This window comes from Protopterus annectens, chromosome 13.part0, assembly GCF_019279795.1.
Source record: "Protopterus annectens isolate FY-2018-M chromosome 13.part0, PAN1.0, whole genome shotgun sequence".
NCBI lineage: Eukaryota > Metazoa > Chordata > Ceratodontiformes > Protopteridae > Protopterus > Protopterus annectens.
Genome location: NC_056747.1, coordinates 1,090,819,421 through 1,090,837,596, shown reverse-complemented (window position 1 = coordinate 1,090,837,596; position 18,176 = coordinate 1,090,819,421).

The following is an 18,176-nucleotide window of genomic DNA, read 5'->3' as shown; positions in this document are numbered from 1 at the left end:
GAAAAGAAAATATTTCTCTTCCTCCACACTCCATATGTGCTAGCTGTCAGGTCATTTTTTTGCAGGCAAAGATCGCTGCTGTGAGATAAGTATGACATTCATGTTTTTTGTCTTGAGCTGAGGGCATCCAACTGAGAGAGAAATGTTTTAATCTACAGGTACTCCACTTAAGTACAGCAAAGTTATCAAAACTCACCAATTAGAAAGCAACCACTCAGAATATTTATACAACTATAATGTTTCCTATTAGGAAAAGTGCTCCCCAGAAATCAGAAACAGAAAAGCAAAGACACTTGTGCTTCACCATGACACTGAATCTTAATGGCAGGGGCAGAATATGATTTTGTTTTGTTTTTTACATTCCATATAATACCAGAACATGATTCACAGTGTACACTTTGCTGTAGCTTAGGTTTTGTTAGTTTCCTGAAATTCAAAGGTGTGTGCTGTTTTTTAAGATGATCTAGTTTTAGGACTGTCTGACCTTGATGGGATGATGTTTTGTTTTAAGAAAACACAGATGGATTATAATGTCTTGGTTACACAAGGGAAAACTGGAACAACTGGCCAAGTCTTGCGGGCCCAGAAGCATGAGGACTGGTAATTTTATTTGGGGATTCTGACTACCTAGTCTGACACATTATTTTTTATCGCATCTTTTTGCTGAGATCTTGTACATCATTAGAACTACGTAAATGCAGTTCATAAGTGCACTTTTCATGCTTAACATGGAGTTCTACAAATGGTTTTACAATAAAGGTTTTCACAATTTCCCTTATTTTTTCTAGTTATATTCTTACTTACACATCTGTCAGATACATCCACAATGACAGCACTCTACTCTCCATACCTCATTTTGGTTTGACACCCATTTCCATGGCTTATTCCATGTTTCTGTTTTTGTGTTCTGCCCTCCCACTTTTCCATTTCCATTCCATACCTAGCCCCCAGTTTATTCCATCTTTTCACAGATTTGGTTCCCCCTTCTTCATTTCCCTTATCACTCCTAACATCTGTACGTTTATTACTTCACTTCCTTTGCCTTTCTAGTTCTTTGCTATGCCTTGCTTAATGATGTTTCTTCACTCCATGTCCAGCCCAGCTAAGTATAGCTCTCATCTATTCATAGTCTCGGTTTTCCATACCTTTTTACTCTTATTCAAACCCAAAACATGTGATTTATCCCTGCTTTTTTCCCTTACACCACCAACTCATGCATAGTTACAAGGGATGCAGTTCAGGAGACCATTAAGGAGCTTAGCCCAGTTTTCCAGTTATCCAAAAGTACAGTCTGGTTAAATGACTTACTCAAAGTCAGACAGCAGGCAAATGTCGTCTGAGGAAATCAAACCCTGGACTACGAGAAGCAGCTCATTAACAGCTCATTGCCTTTATCCTCTGCACTAACTTGTAGACTATCCTGTGCACTAACTGCCTTTCCTGCAAGGTAGTCTAATCCCTTCCTCTTCTAGTTCTTTCCTTTTTACATTATTGAAACATTGTACCCTGCATTCATTAACCTTCTCTTGGTTCTTCATGTACTGCTGGGGTGGTGTGAAGTAGCAGGCAGACCAGGCAAAAGTTGTTGAGCTCACGCTCAGCATATGATGAGTAGGTGGCAACAAAGTAGCAGCATTTAGAAATGAATGCTGATATTGCGTTTGTGGTTAGTGCTAAGGGCTGTTGCACTTTTGGCAATAAAATATAGAAGCAATGTAAAATTTAGCATGACCTTTGAGGGTCAGTTGTATAAGGTCTCATCATCAGGTGACAGCCATCAGAAGTAGAATTAACAGAGGGCAACTGAGACTGCAAGGGGTTACTAATAAGAGCAGATTCACCTTTACCTGGTTGCTTTAGAAGAAGTCTTGTCATTTTTAAAGAGAATATAATTAAAAAAAATGGATTAAATAATTTTAAAGGAAATAGCAGGATGTGCAGCATAGTGGTGCAGTGGATAATGTTGCTGCCTCACAGCAAGAGATTCTTTGGTTTGATTCTCAACTGGAGTGCCTTCTGTGCAAAGTCTGCGTGTCTTCCTTGTGTTTGTGTGGGTTTTATCTGGGTGCTCCAGTTTCTTCCCACATTCTAAAGCCATGCAGTAGGTGGACTGGATACTCTAAATTGTCATTGTTGTGAGTGTGCATGCGAGTGAGTGGTATGAAAGAACAAATACAGCAGGGCAGGGCTAACCACCTGGTGGTGTGAACTGTGGTTCTAGATGATTGTCACTGTTGAAGTGACACCCTGACCCCATGTGTAAACATGGGAAAGGGGTTATAGATGGATAAAGGATGGAAGGATGCTAGTGAGGGGCATGGAATAAGAGGGACCATTTTATGTGTAAAGGAACTAAAAGATATATACTAAGTATCAATGCAAAAAGCTTAACTGAAACCAAGAATTTCAATATTATTTATTTTATTGTTATGCAGTTATGTCATCTTCTGTTTCTTAGAAAATTTTCTGCCACAGCCTGACCTGCAAGGACAACTGAAATGCATACAGCTTAGAATAATCAATCAGCTTGGAAGTTTCTGGAAGGTGTGAAGAATGCAGAAACAAAGAAAATCTGCAAGATTACACAGACAAAGACCAGATGTCAGGACTGAAGGCTGGACACTTGTGCTGTGAAGGACAGCTTTTAACTACTGAGCCACAATGCTGCTTTAAGAGGCTGGAGAGTGTTGGAAGAAAAAGGTAAAGTGTATTTAAAAAGCTAAAGTAAAGACTGTGTATATACTTCATGGGTAGGGCAGATGTGACATAGATGTGAGATAGACAGAGATCTGTGTCCAATTATCAGCTGTGCTGGGGAGAATCATAGGCAAAAATAGAACTGAAAATATAGGACTTCAAACTATAGGATCCGATAAAGGTAAGTAATTTAGGGAGATACACTTAGCAGTAGATGGAGACAGTAAGAAACAACTATAAAAACAGAAAATAAAAGGTAGTGCGAGATGGCAGTGAAGTAATCAGTAAGTGGAGAAATAGCATTATTAGTCCTACAATAAATTATCATTGTATTACTGCAAATGCACAGTGAATAATATCCTTTAAGTTGTTCTATGCACACATCAGAGCAGTAATCTTATTCAAAATCTGCACTAAGCAATCAATTGAAGAACAAGAATGTCCAAATCTATTATCAGCTGTTTGCTGTCAGACAGGCATGTGCATGCAATAGAACAGTATCAAATATCTAAGTTTTACAATGTTTGAATTAAGTTTTGCACAAAGCTGTAGTAAATATTCACTCCAAACAGTTCAGCACTGTAACATTTCACTGTAGTGCACTAATGATATTACTCGAAAGTAGAGCTCATCAAGATGCATGGCATAATGCACGCAGTTAGAGGCGGTAGAAAACAATGGGAAACATGGCAATATGTAACACTGCAGCAGATGACCAACATATAGAAAATAGCAACGAAATGTGCACATCTCAGAGACAAGCTACTAGCAGGGACCTAATAAAGAAGAAGAGTCTCTTCCCAATACCACTGTTGCAGATTCAGTATGGAAGTCACCAAATAAACATATCAAACTTCATTAACAGAAAACGCCATTAAAAAACTTACGGAAGGTATTTTCATCAAATGCCAGCACTGATTTATTCTTAGGTTTTGTACTACTTTACATTTCAATGTCTTATAGCCCAAAATAACTGTGAGTAGGATTCCCATACTGATGTGATTTTGTTTCAGTCTAGCATCTTGTGCACACAGAGTAGTTTGTATACCTATTAAGGAACACAATGTAGGTGTAACAAATGTAGTTTTCATTCTGCAGTTAATTTTAATGACAGTTTTATGAATCACTGATTTCTTAGGCTGTCTCTGAAAAAAGTATTACTATTTCTTTTTTAAACATTTACTATAATTTGGGCTAAATGTAACATGCTAAAACTATTTCATAAATTCTTCTTCATTACAAGATATGTAATTGATGTTTTTAAGAATGTACGGATAAAACTTTCCAGCCACTTTCCAGACCACTCCACATTCTTGTTTAGGCTGAAAATTTGCTCTTCTACTAGAGATGAAAAACTACTTATATAGTTTTTCATGCCATCTTTAAGCTTCTGCAGTTACAGTGATAAAAGCAGAACTTAATGGCCCAAATGAGAGAATGTACCAACTTAGGCAGTGTTGCCAAAAGGGGCAATTTTATACACTGATAGGTCTAATAAGGAATGAATAAAGTTGAGCCATAGCATGGTATCTTCAGGCCTAGAGAAATGCCATGAAGGATAACTGTGCTCGATATAATATTTTTCTAACCATAACTGAGAAATGTTGGTTAAAGGAATAGTCATTATCAGCAGGTGTGCTCAGATGTCTGATGACTAGTGTCATTTATGTAGCATGAGGTGGTGGTTGTGGATTTCCTGGAGGTAACTAACCTGCATATCTTGACGTTAAGACTAAGTTCATGCTTACTATACCAGGTATTTTTCTGATCAAGCGCTTGCTGTAGAATCTGAGTGTTAGAAGGGAATTTGACAACAGCATTCACTTTTTATATTTTTAAATATATTGAGTCATAGTCCTTTGACATGTGATTTCTTATTATAGAAGTAGATGCCAACGAGGATTGGACCTGTGGCATGGTCCTGAGGAGCATCACTTTTAACCTTTTTCTGACTACAGGAAATACCATTTATTTATGGTGTGAATTTTTTCAGAGAACCAATTTACTATGCAATGAACTATGTTGGAGATGTTGAAGGTGACTTTATCAATAATATCTGCCTGAGCAAATGGTGGACTATGATGGGAAAGAAAGAAGTAACTGATTACTTTGTCAGAAATACTGGGTGAGCAAATGACTGTAACTAAGGAAATGATTCTTTTGAGCTGGGACACAGGATCTGAATTGCCTAGACATAGCATAGCCTTATTAAGTTTAATTATGTTGGCTGCCAATAAAGCAATTACTAGAAAATGGAAATCAAAGTCTAAACCAGCTGTATTTGAAATACTGAATATTATACAAGAGATAAAAGAACTGTAATATGGATCTTTAGAAAAGAGAAGGAGCAAATTACATAGAGATAAATGGAAATTGTGGGAGAAATGCATGCAGAATAATGTTGAAGAGGAGGAGTGAGGTTTAAGGGAAGGCAAGAACTGAGCAAATGATATCATTTTAGACTGATGATAATTATAAAGAAAGAAAAGATATGTGATGTATATTGCATGTAAAAGGAAATAATGTTAATATGTTTTGTTTTCATTTCAATGAATGTATGCATGCCTGCTATGTATTAAGTGGTGATTTAATAAAGGTGTTTAAAATAATACTACTTACCGGGGTGATAGTATCAAAGGCATTGGTCATTTATAGGTAAGCAAGGGGAGGTTGGCATGATAGTTAAAGTGTTTACCTTACAGGCACATGGTGCAGTGCTTGGTTGTAACATGCGGTAATTGGCTAGGCCTACAAGGGCAAGTAGACTAGTACTAACCTATGAACAGTGTGACTCATATATTGTTTTTAGTTCTATATTTACATGTTCAATAACCTTGTAAATAAATCTGATGAGGCTGACAGGTCTAAAATACTGGGGTGATTTCTGGCCCAACCCTTATTTAGTGTTACTACAATGACTATTTTCCATGTTTCTAGGGCATAGCCTGTGGAGATACTTAGACTGAAGAGAATTATGTGGAGTGTAGCCAGGAGTATTACTGGAACCTAAAGAGGTACTGTAGGCAGAATAGACTTAAACAATGGCAAAAGTGAGATGGGGACTTGAAAACTTACACTGACATGATAAAAACCAAAAATGTATTCCCTTTGTCTCTCTTTGTTTTCTAAGTTGTCCAATCAGAACTATAGCTAGGTCATATAGCAGCCTGAGCGATTCTTAGACTAGCACCCCCAGCTCAAAAATGGGAACCCCGTCATCTTTAAACTATGCATAAATGTAGAAAAAATATATGGACTTATTTCCAGGCCTACAAAGTTACCAAATGACCTCTTGCATCAGGCATGACAGACTTACTCACACTAATTCCAAATTCAGTCATCAGATTCTGGTGTTATGTTTTTAGGGGCTTTACTAGTAGATATACACTGGTGCCATTTTTTAAACATACTAACTACAGTCTTAAATATTTGCCTGACTTGACTTCACTACCCCACTTCATAACCTTGGTACATCATTGGTGATATACAGGCTTCCTATGTATGGCACGATGCATCCGTACACGGGTTTTGACAGCTGTTAAAACCCTAGGACCACACTAGCTGCCATATTTTTAGGCAAATTAATTCCATAACAGTTTTTATCCATAAATATAAATGTGTTTGTGTGTGCATGTGTATAACTGTGTGTGTGTGTGTGTGTGTGTGTGTGTGTGTGTGTGTGTGTGTGTGTGTGTGTGTGTGTGTGTGTGTGTGTGTGTGTGTCACTGTGTGCACATATGCGTGTGCATGCACAAAGAGGCCAGTACTTTTAAATATCTAATTCCTGTAATTTCTGTTCCCATTTTATTTGCTTTCCTCTTCTGTAGACACATAAGGTTTAACCTACCTTACCAGTGATCATTTTACGTTGTCTTGTCAATTGTTTTCAGGAACCACTCAATTTTATTTTATTAATTAAATTACAAAATTAAATTAAATTAAATTACAAAACAGTTCACTTAATCACTTTGGCTATATTGAAGAAAACTAGAATCAAGGATTCACAGAGTGATAGATATTCCAGGGCCACAGAGTAAAAACTCTCCATCAGGTCACACCTCCTTTCTGTAGGAAGGCTATACCAATGAATCTCAGAGTATGCTTATTCCAGAGGTTTGAGAGGTGCTGGGTTATAAACCATAATGGATACTTTTAAGATGTATTCACTGGGTCTACCTAAAACTGGGAGTATTTGCCAGTGAATGCACAAAATAGTGATCAGAAAACCATGAAGGAGCATTTGACTACCTACCTACCTCAGACATGCCTACCACTCATTAGCACCTTCAAAGTCACCATTATTCAAATAAAAATCAAGCAGTTTACACAAGAAACAATATTTGTTTTTATTCACTCTTTGTTGATTTGGGAATAGGAAAACTATGTTTTTGAAATACTGTAGCTGAACTTCTCTAATTTAAACATATGAAGTCCTGTGAAGATATGTTTTTTCATTGTTTTGTTAGTATGTTTATCTTTGCTTATTTGTTTATTAAGAATATTTGTTTCAGAAGAAAAGAATGGTTCTTGTTCCAGAGTGTATTGGTCTCTTTAGTATACCTTTCACCTGTTTCCAAACTATTGCCCCACTCTGGCTTGGTCTCTTTAGTATACCTTTCACCTGTTTCTAAACTATTGCCCCACTCTGGCTTGGTCTCTTTAGTATACCTTTCACCTGTTTCCAAACTATTGCCCCACTCTGGCTTGGTCTCTTTAGTATACCTTTCACCTGTTTCCAAACTATTGCCCCACTCTGGCTTGGTCTCTTTAGTATACCTTTCACCTGTTTCCAAACTATTGCCCCACTCTGGCTTGGTCTCTTTAGTATACCTTTCACCTGTTTCCAAACTATTGCCCCACTCTGGCTTTGTCTCTTTAGTATACCTTTCACCTTTTTCTAAACTATTGCCCCTCTCTGGCATGGTCACTTTAGTATACCTTTCACCTGTTTCTAAACTATTGCCCCACTCTGGCTTTGTCTCTTTAGTATACCTTTCACCTGTTTCTAAACTATTGCCCCACTCTGGCATGGTCTCTTTAGTATACCTTTCACCTGTTTCTAAACTATTGCCCCACTCTGGCTTTGTCTCTTTAGTATACCTTTCACCTGTTTCCAAACTATTGCCCCACTCTGGCTTTGTCTCTTTAGTATACCTTTCACCTGTTTCTAAACTATTGCCCCACTCTGGCTTGGTCTCTTTAGTATACCTTTCACCTGTTTCTAAACTATTGCCCCACTCTGGCTTTGTCTCTTTAGTATACCTTTCACCCATTTCTAAACTATTGCCCCACTCTGGCTTGCAGCCTGTTACTTTCCTGTACTTGTGGACATCTTCTTTTTCCCTTAACCTCAAGTTCTTACTCTCTTTTTCATCCCTGGATAAAAATCAACATGTGGTACAAACTGGCCAGTGGCAGCAACATCTTTTATTAGATTATTTACTCTGGAGTTACAGCCCTTTTTAATTGAGTCATATTTTCTCTAATCAGCGTTCACCACTGAATAAAATCCTCTCTGTATTCTCATTTTAGCCAGAAATAGTTTCAACATGGTGTGTAATATCAGCTAGAAATGCATATCCTACTCACAGTATTTTGAGTGGTTATTTATTTATTTTTTTTTGCTAGATTTATTTTGTGCAAATATATTTTGGTATTATTACTTGGTATTTATTATGAATTCAAACGTTTATGTATTTTGCGCTGGCTCTACAATTAGATTAATTATTCTTCTTTGTATTTAATTTTATTCTGTTTTTTTTTTTTAAGGCTATGGCTGAAATGGTCGACTAAGGTCAGCCCACCCACATGTTTAATAGACAAATGACATTAAAAAATAAATACATTGCATAGGTTTCCACTCATCTTGGGTTATAAAATGTAAGTATTTCTCCATTTGTGTGAGGAACAAGTGCTTAAAAGTATGTGCTATTATGTTAGAACTTAATCTTTATTTTTGCAGTTGTGGAAAAAGTGAAACAAGAATTGTTGTAAATAATATCTCCATGTTTGCTTTTCTGTACTCTTTGTCTCATCGATAGCTAAACCACTGATGTCATAACCACATAAAGTTAATTAACTCCTTCCAGATTTTTTTTTAAATCCCGAAGGATTAAGCCTCACTACTGTGACTTATAAACATGCAAAAGAACCCACAAGTTTGTTTTTTTCCTTATTTTTTAGAAATACTTAAATGACCACCATTTACCAAATAAAATAAATATGGCATTTACTTGGGTTTGCTATAATAATAGTGGCATCCATAAAATAATGAGAATGAAATAGTCTAACATACAGATTTAAGAGCATAGAAGCCAAAAGAGAAGAAAGTGCAGTTCACTTAAATTCATTTTAAGCGTGCCAAAATTCTTAACTAAATAAACAACAGAGACTGTAAGTCCCATGCTCAACATTCTGTGATATGATATTACTGTGAGAGAGACTGTATGATGGGAAACAATGACTGGTCTGTGTAACAAGAATTAAAAAGAAAGAAAATGATAACCTTTCTGAGTGGAGACCCAAAAAAGCATAACTAAGGAAAATATTTAGTGTGGACAATGGTTTTCCTACTTCTATGATGCTGTGACTTGGAAGTAATTGTAATAAGAGGAACATGGGGCAAGTATCCTTAATCCTCTGAATGGGGTGTGAGGCCAAAATGTATGTCAACAATTTGTTTTAGATGTTATTCACTCTTTTGGTTGTTGAATATTTTTTTCCTGAATTCTGAGCTATGACCATCAATTGGCAAACCACATGTGTACATAACCATTTCTGTAACATTCTTTTCTGCATGGAAGCATCATACGACAAACATATAGATAAACACATAGACACAGATATACAGACAGACACACACACACACACACACACACACACACACACACACACACACACACACACACACTCGCGCACAGATGCACACACACAGTCAAACATATAGATAAATACATAGACACAGATATACAGACACACACACACACACACACACACACGCACAGATGCACACACAGTCAAGCATATAGATAAACACATAGACACAGATATACAGACACACACACACACACACACACACACACACACACACACACACGCACACACATACACACACACACACACACACACACACACACACACACACACACACACACACACACACACACACACACACACGCACACAGATGCACACACAGACAAACATATAGATAAACACATAGACACAGATATACAGACACACACACACACACACACACACACACACGCACAGATGCACACTCATAGACAAACATATAGATAAATACATAGACACAGATATACAGACACACACACACACACACACACACACACACACACACACACACACACACACACACACACACACACACATACACACACACACACACACATGCACAGATGCACACACAGACAAACATATAGATGAACACATAGACACAGATATACAGACACACACACATACACACACACACACACACACACACACACACACACACACACACACACACACACACACACACACGGCACACGCACACACACATACACACACACAGACAAACATATAGATAAACACATAGACACAGACACACACACACACACACACACACACACACACACACACACACACACACACACACACACACACACACACAGATGCACACTCACAGACAAACATATAGATAAATACATAGACACAGATATACAGACACACACACACACACACACACACACACACACACACACACACACACACACACACACACACACATCCCATTGACTCAGCTATGGAAGGAGCAGCAGTACTACACCTTAATATTGGGTCAGATAATTACCTGCAAGGAAGTGATCAGGGAGATAAAACTGGGAATTGCAAACTAGTCACCCTCACTTCCACTGCAGGTAAAACCACAGGTTTCTTTCTAACAAAGAGTTTATAGAATGCTGAAATACTGTCTTGCAGATTTATTGCAATATATCTTCCCACGATAGTGAACTTGCGAGTCCAAACTGATGCATTTCTATAATTGAGCCATCATAGAGGCTGAAAGCAGGAACCCAGCTGATATACTATAGCTAAACTTCAGCAAGACTTTTGAAACTTATTACAGAAGAAGCATGTAGAAATTTAAATTAATGCAGAAGGACCTAAGTGCTGACCGCTGTATATTACTGTGTCATATACAAGATGAAGAAATTTAGTCATTACAAGAAGAACTATAAAGTTTGCAACCAGTGCAGTGAAATAAGATCAAGTGCTAGAACCAAATCTGTTCAGCACATTTTTCTGACCTTTAGCCTAATATTGGCACCTCAAAAGGTGAGCAAGTCACTTATCAATGTCACCAGGACAGGATGTAGTCATATATGGGCATGGAGTGTGGGGCAGTCAACAGGATGCTGTAGTCCCAACTTCAAAGTTAAGCAGGTAAGTAGCAACTGAAATTTGGTGCAGAAAACTGCAAGTGGAAAAATGCAATTTAGGACTGGATCCACAACTGACTGAAGAACAAATATTTGAACCTTTATATTCACTACAAGGCTGAATCATGATTTTTAATGTGAGAAGATGATGGCAAAGACCAAAAAGATGCTGAGATATATTGTTCAGGGAGTAGAATCAAGAGCGCAGATGTAATCTTTTCATTATACTGGACACTTTAAGTCTAGGCTTGAAATGTTGGTTACAAATCATGAGACCAGACAGGAAAGGGACATTAAACTGTTACAATTACTGCAAAGAAGATTTATCACATTGTAAAGACATTCTAGTGCAGAATTAGGAAAGGCTAATTACACAGAGCATATTCATGGCCAAGGACATGAAGGACTGTTATATCAATGCATGTTATCATTTGGAGGCAGACAAGAGGATTGGAACTGAAGATATAGTATAAACAATAATACAGGTGGTAAATGGAGAAAGAATTAATGAAAACGTGTTAGGAAATATTACTTCTTGGATATGGTGGTAGGTTATTAAGAGTGGTGTTGTAGATAAAATCAATGAAGGGATTTAGGAGTGTAAACATAGCATAGGAATGGACAGCTGTACAGGTGCTTCCTCAATGGGTGCACACTTCCCCGAGAGTTCTGTTCTTGGTCCAGTTTTTTTTTCACTCTTTCTAAATGACTTAACCCAAGATCTCCCCTCCTTCTGCATAACAACGTATACAGATGACTTTCATATCTTAAGTTGAATAAATGTGATTCTGCCTTGCAAGTTAAGCTGTAAGGCAATTTTACAACCCTTTGGTACTATAGTTCCAAAAATCAGCTTGCCATCAACTCAAAATAGCTTTTTGTATGACATTTGTTATTATAAAAAAAATCTTCAGCAGACTTATCAAGTCACTGCAACTGATCAATTAGGTAATCGCATCTTACAAGTGTCACAACATCAGTAGTCTCACTTAAACCTATATCCAACATTATCATTTCATCACCATGCTGAAGTTATAACTGAAAAAGTTTTCACATGACTGAAATGCTGCCATAAAATAACAAATCTATTGTTCAGGGATGGCTATTGCCAACAATGCATTAACCCTACAACTGCATTTTTCTATTATTTGCATTTAATATTTTTATTGTTTCAATTCACAACACAGAAAAGAATATGTGTGCATTTTCATAGGTACACCACTTAACATTCACAAAATAATGAGATCATTACTTGCAGTCTTAACTGTGCAACCATGTATTAATAAGGCAGTTACAACTACCTAAACAACATAGATGCATCTGTTATAAAATTACATGACCAACATAACTCCCCTGCAGCTGTTATGATAATACTTTTTAGACAGCCTAAACAGGATCTGCTTTTAACAGTCTTCATTAGTTCTGAATCCATCCCCATTAGCTGAATCACAAATACAGCTTTGGTAGAAGCAAAAAAGCTAAATGTAAGTAAGCAAAGATCTGTAAGAGCACCATGGTCCTTAGCTTTCCAACAACTGCAAGATCTAGATCTACTGTCACTCTACTCTTTATTCCTTACCTTAATTCACTCTTTTAGCCAATTCCTGTAATGAATCGCCCTGTCTCTTACTAAACTCATCAGTCCTAAACTATCTAACTTATTGTTCCTTGCGCAACTGATATGTTTCTTTCTCTTAACTGTTACCATTCACTAGCGGGTTGCCAACTTGTCTTGGCCCTCTTGGCAGTCCTAGGCTAACATGCACCTGGCATAAAGATATCAGACACTAAATTGGCAGACTAATGTTCCTCTATGGGACTTCACCATCAGTAGACTTTACTACGGTCTCCTTACTTACACAGTTGAGAATTCACTTTCAAAAAAAACAACAAATTCACCCTTCACGAGCTTGATCCCTGGCTGCTCTGTTAAACATTTTATTTCATATTTTAGCCATTCATATCCACTGGTCTCTCACATTCTCCCTTAGACCTGACAATTTTCCAGCCATGCCATCAAGTTTTTTTTTTTCAATACTTTGACCAATATGAGTTCTGTACCAATCATTTCAGAAGTAACTCACTCTAGGCACTGCCTGCATTATATCTAGGGAATTTTAAATTCACAAGCTGCCTAGGAACTCCAGTATTTTAACTTTCATGACAGTCCTAGAACATGAATTGCATTATGTGGCCATCCTACAGCAAGATAAACAATTTCCTTCCACTGTCTACCTTGCAATGCAGTATAAAGTTTGAAATACCAGGATATATGGCAGATGTTGAAGTAAAATATAACTTTGTTAACATCTGCATGTGCAGCATTACTTTATTGTATGATTTGTATATGAATTGTAGTCATCATATGGAACATTATAGCTCCAGATAGAAAGTGTTAGAGTTAAGAAATAACAGTGTTTGTAGCATCAAAATGTTAAGTGTTGGTGCCTCTACAGAATGCACAGGCAAGGAGGTGTGCGTCAATAGCAAAGGAGCGTACAGAATGCACAGGCAAGGAGGTGTGTATGAATAGCAAAGGAGGGTACAGAATGCACAGGTGAGGAGGTGTGCATGAATAGCAAAGGAGGGCGCAGAATGTACAGGCAAGGAGGTGTATGTGAGTAGCAAAGGAGGGCACAGAATGCACAGGCAAGGAGGTGTATGTGAATAGCAAAGGAGGGTACAGAATGCACAGGCAAGGAGGTGTGCATGAATAGCAAAGGAGGGCACAGAATGTACAGGCAAGGAGGTGTATGTGAGTAGCAAAGGAGGGTACAGAATGCACAGGCAAGAAGGTGTGTATGAATAGCAAAGGAGGGTACAGAATGCACAGGTGAGGAGGTATGCGTGAATAGCAAAGGAGGGCACAGAATGTACAGGCAAGGAGGTGTACGTGAGTAGCAAAGGAGGGTACAGAATGCACAGGCAAGGAGGTGTGCGTACAGAATGCACAGGCAAGGAGGTGTGCGTGAATAGCAAAGGAGGGCACAGAATGTACAGGCAAGGAGGTGTACGTGAGTAGCAAAGGAGGGTACAGAATGCACAGGCAAGGAGGTGTGCGTGAATAGCAAAGGAGGGCACAGAATGTACAGGCAAGGAGGTGTACGTGAGTAGCAAAGGAGGGTACAGAATGCACAGGCAAGGAGGTGTGCGTGAATAGCAAAGGATGGGTGCAGAATGCTCAGGCAAGTAGATGTGCGTGAATAGCAAAGGATGGGTGCAGAATGCACAGGCCAGAATGCACAGGCAAGGAGATGTGTGTGAATAGCAAAGGAGGGTACAGAATGCACAAGCAAGGAGGTGTGCGTGAATAGCAAAGGAGGGTAGAGAATGCACAGGCAAGGAGGTGTGCGTGAATATTAAAGGATGAGTGCAGAAGGCACAGGCAAGGAGTTGTGCATGAATATTAAAGGATGGTAGAAATTGCATAAGAATAGAATTGTGCATTTGCTCAATTCTTTCTTTTCTGATTAATATAATAGCATTTTCTTTTACTAAATCAGACCTGCAAGTGATTTAGGTATATCTCTGAACAGTATCTGAATGACTACTACCAGTTGACTAGCCATACATGTGGGAAAAAGTAGCACCTAGAAGGCTTAAGCCATCTAATATAATGCAACAAGAAGGACATAAGCCTTGTGGGTATTGGATATACATTTTGTGTAAAAGTTACCTGTGTCAGACACAGGATCATGATTCACCCTTTCCATTCTAAACATTTAATTATCGGTTAAGAGTATACTGTAAGCATGAATATAGGGCATTATCAAACTTCACTCTTTACATTTTCTGTGAATGTCATTATGAAAACATGGAAATCTCATTTCCAACTTAAAGGGGCCTCTCTGAACATCAGTCGACCCAATGATGCCTCACTTTATCCCCTCAGGGTACTGGCTTACCACTAGACTTACCTCCAGATTAGATGTCTTGTTCCAAGTGCCATGTCAAGAAGGTTAACAAGTTACTCAGAGACAAAGATGATGTGCCTGGTCTCACTCAGATGCTTATTCAAACTGAGACTCCACTAGAAGAGCTGCATACCATGTTTATTATACTTATCTTCTCTGAACGTCCACTATATCAAGCCACATTACACAGAACAGATGATACACTGAAAGCAAAAAATAATAAAAATCCTCACACTCCCAGTGCATTTAATATACCAACTCAGAGAGGGAAAAGAAAAATGTCCTGTCCCCACTGTTCAATAATCCTGGACATAAAATCAGTAAGACACTGGCCAGGATAAGACTAACTAAGTCTTACTCAGAAACGGCAGTCTAAGAGTATGATGTCAGCATGTCATGCATATTCATGAGGGTGCACTGACACAACTCTAAGGCTAACATGGAGTGTGCATGATTGCAGGGGGTGTGTCAGACTGGCGAACAGTCCAAATATCCACACCCCTGCAAGTGTCTAAACTGCAAATGTCAAGAGAAATGAGCAAGTCCGCTCAAATGTCTACATACCCATCTCTACACTCCCCCACATTCTAAGTCCCTGTACAAGTTTAAAATGTAAAGCTTTCCATTTTATTTTTTTTTTATTCCCGATATAGCTGTCTGTATTTGCACGTGTATGCGCGAGTTTGCCCATTGCTTAGCTACAGTTAGCAGTGTAGACATCGAAGAGGATAATAAACTACTTATATAAAAATTAAGCCAAATAGCAATAGCGTAGTGGTAGAGCCTTCGCACAAAGAGGAGGCATTCCCGGTTCGAGTCCCACCACTCCCCTTCCCATTTTCTGTAGGAAATCTGTGTATAAAAATAACTCCTGGCATTTACCTTTTAAATGTTAGTAAAGTGCATTGAAATGGCCTATGTAGTAGTGAACAATATTATATATATATATATATATATATATATATATATATATATATATATATATATATATATATATAAAGGTGGAATGGTCATGCATACTGATAAATGCATAAGTAACATATGTTAAGCAATGTGAAGCACTGCTAAGCAAAGTTTACTAGTATTAAGCGCAGTTAAGTATAATTACTCATAGCTTAGCACTGCTTTAACTAGCGCAATGGCTTTGCGCGAAGCTGTGCTTCGCGCCGACTAGCGCAAACAAAACATGTTTGCGTGGAGCTGTGCACCGCACTAACTAGTGCAACATTGGGCAACGTCGTGCAACGTAGAGCAACGTCAGGCAACGTTGGGTAAAGTTGAGCAAAGTCAGCTAAACACAGCCACACCTCTTAGCCGGTCTGGCCAGTAGTAAAATAAAAAGCAATGACAGGCCTCGAACCCGGGATACTATGCACCATAATCACAGTACTAAACCACTAAGCCATGACAGCTTTACATATGGATGCATTTCCAACACACTCATATATATCAATGGAAGTTTACCCATTGCTAAGCAGGTTTGCTTTTAGCTGAGAATTTTCAAAACCGGCCAATCACAAATAAGTGCGGGAAATGAGGCATATTTAAGCTCCATAGGCTGGAATAATTACCATAACAGGTTGTAGCTCCCATCTGCAGACAGTATGGCTGGTGTCAGAGAGGGCTCTCATTTTCGAGCGCAACGATGGGGCGTTGAGGAGTCAAAAGTAATGGTTTGGCTCCTCGTCCATCATCATGATGCAAGACTCCTGCAGGGCCAGTTTCAGGGCACTGAGTACAAAGCAGAATCCTGGAACTGTCTAGCACATGATCTCACCAGTGCCACAGGCATCCCTCAGACTGGTGAGCAGGTCAGACACCACTACTCAGACCTAAAGAGACGCAAGGAGGACCGACTGAACCAGTGGATACAGGAGGCCAGTGAAATGGAAAATGCCCCACTACTGAGTATGTAGCCATGGAATTAAGTATATAAGAATTGCTATTGTAGTCTATATTATGGATAGGTATGTCTCAATATCCCTTCATTTACTTCACAGCTGCAGGTGTCCATGCTGCGAATCAGCAAGCCTATGCAGATAGGCTGCTAAGGCTGCACCACCAGGCAAGTTAGTAATTATTCTGCATGTGTTGTCATATAAAAGAAGTGAGAGAGCCTGAAAAAGAGTGTTGTAACCCATTAATAAAGGTATAATAAGTGTTGAATAACTTCTCTGCATGTACTGTTATATAAAATAAGTGAGACAGCGTGAAAAGGTGGTGTAACCCATTAATAAAGGTATAATATGTCTTGAATAAAAGACATCTGCATGCACTGATATATCAAATAAATGAGAGAGCCACTAGAAAAGTGTGTAATATAATTAATAAAGGTATAAATCCTGGAGTGTGTCTGTGTCACTTTCTTCGATATGTTGTTGTACCCTTGCATTATAGAAATAGTACTGTTATATTAAGCGCAGTCAACCCACACATGGGTAGGCCCATATAAAGTGGATGAAGGGAGTGCCAGTAGTTGTTAAGCATATATACAGTCCTCAACTGTCGGTTCATGGCCGGCATGTACAGGTTAATCTGGCACATGAGTAGCTTGTTATTGTGTTCCCCAGAAATGTCAGTGTGCTGCTAGAAATGTAGGGGGCTGTCAACATATACCTGATAATGTCACCTGAACACATCCAGATATGTAGATATATAAATATATATGAAATATATAAATATGTAGCAGTGACATCTGCATCCAGGACAGTTTGTATGTCAGATACAGGTCAGGTATATCAAGAACTAGCAAAATCCATTTCACAATTTAACGGACATTGCCTAGGGTAATAATACATGTAGGGGATGTATAACTGCAGTCAACAGGAATGTAGTGTAAACTTATATAAGTATATGTAAGTTGTTAATGGAGGTATCCTTTTACACACTACTGTATGTGCATAAACAATGCAATTCCACACCTCAGTGGGTATGTCTAATCTCATAACATTTGTTGGGACACATGTCCTATTGGTTCATAAATATTTGCATTTACTATGATGCATGTGCCCTGTTCACATACCACAGTCTTGGTGGAATGTTGCCACCAATCAATCCTGCATGCTGTTAGAATGTCCACTGCTTTTCAACTGTTGGAACTCTGGTGTGTTGGGTTAATGGGAATAC